The 2,514-nt window shown below is 44.2% G+C and overlaps 2 non-coding genes across 2 annotated transcripts; both read right to left on the reverse strand.

Annotated features, from left to right (window-relative positions):
* Nucleotides 1–781: 781 nt before the first annotated feature.
* On the reverse strand, nucleotides 782–855 carry trnai-aau (transfer RNA isoleucine (anticodon AAU)). The gene has a single exon. It is a non-coding gene; the product is annotated as a tRNA-Ile (tRNA).
* Nucleotides 856–2,039: 1,184 nt separating this feature from the next.
* On the reverse strand, nucleotides 2,040–2,113 carry trnai-aau (transfer RNA isoleucine (anticodon AAU)). The gene has a single exon. It is a non-coding gene; the product is annotated as a tRNA-Ile (tRNA).
* Nucleotides 2,114–2,514: the final 401 nt, after the last annotated feature.

Here is a 2,514-nt window from a genome sequence, read left to right on the forward strand (position 1 = left end):
GGATATAACGTTTGGAGTGTAGCGTAATGTAACCAGTCCATCCAGTATGCATAATAATACAGTCCACACTCAAAGGGGATTACTAGAATTTGTTTAATTTTGTAGTATAGGCTTCACCAATTATGTACCAAAGACATCTTGAATCAGTTTTTTTATGTTTTTCATGGGCTAATGCAGCAGACGATCATACCGGGTTTCACGCTTCTTCTTGTTTTTAGCTGATAGGAGTGGAACCCGGTGTGGTCTTTGGCTGCAATAGCCCATCCATGACAAAGATTGAGGAGTTGTGCGTTCTGACATGCCATTCTGCACACCACTGTTATACTGCTCAGTAATTTGTCTGATCACCAACATTTAACAATTGAGGAGTGGAAAAACATTGCCTGGAACATCATAGCGAGTTTAGTTTACTTAAGTTGCCTGCGCAGTCCCCAGACCTCAGACCAATAGAGCATCTTCGGGATGAGATGGAACGGGCTGTACGCAGCATGAGGGGATCGATGCACACATTCTCCAAAAAACACKTTTTTTTGTGGATCCAAGAACGCTCCAGTTCACACTTCATGCAGCTTTGTCTAACGACAACCTACTGTCATGTAACAATGACAAGCAACTTTCATGTAACACTGATGTCACAATGTCAGATGAAAACGAATGACATGACTTACTTTCAGAGGAGCAGCGTAGCACACACAATTGATGCCCACAAACAAAGCTGTGGGAAGTTTCCTTGAAGCCAATGCAGAGGATAAAGAAAAACAACAACTCAAAATGTACCTCATGGCCAGTACGGGGATCGAACCCACGACCTTGGCGTTATTAGCACCACGCTCTAACCAACTGAGCTAACCGACCGCTTGCAACTGTGCAATTTTTTTGGGATGCACAAAGCCTCAGCCAGTGCTGGCGCGTAAACGAACAAGTCCACCAACAGCATAGCCTGACAAGACTGGACCCTCTTGGTTGCTCCTTGTGGCAAATCAAAAAGGCTGGGGAATTATCTCTAATGGTAGAGTGCTTGCTTAGCATGCGAGAGGTAGTTGGATCGATACCCACATTCTCCCCAAAACWTTTTTTTTTGTGGATCCAAGAACGCTCCAGTTCACACTTCATGCAGCTTTGTCTAACGACAACCTACTGTCATGTAACAATGACAAGCAACTTTCATGTAACACTGATGTCACAATGTCAGATGAAAACGAATGACATGACTTACTTTCAGAGGAGCAGCGTAGCACACACAATTGTGAACGCTGCGTGTAACACATCCGGTGTCAGGATAAATAAAAAGCAAGGTCTGCTGACTTTCTTTAATCATGTTTAATTACCGCAAACAATGAATGGCAAATGCAATTTTCGTATATACGGGTTCGCTGTATCACCAGGAAGTACGTAAACCGCTGTTCTTATACCGTGATGACGTAGTTCCAACGCGTCTGTTGGCCTATCACAGTAGAGGCTGGGCGCGGTTTAGACTTTGCCCCGCCTTTGCTGGCCCTCGGATTTATCCAAGCCCCTTTGGCGCTTCCCTTTGTCCACATCTGGTTGCTGGGTAGATTAGATCCATCTTGTGTCTGTCGATTCTACACTGAAACAGTTCCTAATATGGTATTGTCCAGTATTCTAACCTCCTGGTTGGCCTAGAAAGATGCACCCCTCCACTCTCCAGACTGACCACAGCTTTTATGGCCTGTGTTGGTCAGTCCTTACACACCTATCTGTATTGTTTGTGTGTGTGTGTAACAAAACAATATTCATCTTCAAACAATATGCTAACAGGCTATGGTGCATAAACATAAATCCTAACACAATTGATCCCCACAAACAAAGCTGTGGGAAGTTTCCTTGAAGCCAATTCAGAGGAAAAAGAAAAACAACAACTAATGCCAAAAACTGGGCTCGAAACAGAAATCTTTATGACTTCAGTCTAACGCTCTCCCAACTGAGCTATTTCGGCAAGTCGCTAAAAGAAATTCTGTGGCACATTTGACCATACACATGCAAGTGACTCGCAATTTTGACACTCAAAAATTCCCTCAAGGACAGTACGGGGATCGAACCCACGACCTTGGCGTTATTAGCACCACGCTCTAACCAACTGAGCTAATCCGGCTGCTTGCAAAAGAGGAAAGGTTTTAGGATGCACAGAGCCTCGGCCAGTGCTGGCGCGTAAACGAACAAGTCCACCAACAGCATAGCCTGACAAGACTGACAAGACAAGACCCTCTTGGTTGCTCCTTGTGGCAAATTAAAAAGGCTGGGGAATTAGTTCAAATGGTAGAGTGCTTGCTTTGCATGCGAGAGGTAGTGGGATCGATGCCCACATTCTCCCAAAAACATTTTTTTTGGTGGATCCAAGAACGCTCCAGTTCACACTTCATGCAGCTTTGTCTAACGACAAACTACTGTTATGTAACATTGACAAGCAACTTTCATGTAACACTGATGTCACAATGTCAGATGAAAACGAATGACGTGACTTACTTTCAGAGGAGCAGCGTAGCACACACAATT

Source organism: Salvelinus sp. IW2-2015, unplaced genomic scaffold, assembly GCF_002910315.2.
Source record: "Salvelinus sp. IW2-2015 unplaced genomic scaffold, ASM291031v2 Un_scaffold1382, whole genome shotgun sequence".
NCBI classification, from domain to species: Eukaryota; Metazoa; Chordata; class Actinopteri; order Salmoniformes; family Salmonidae; genus Salvelinus; species Salvelinus sp. IW2-2015.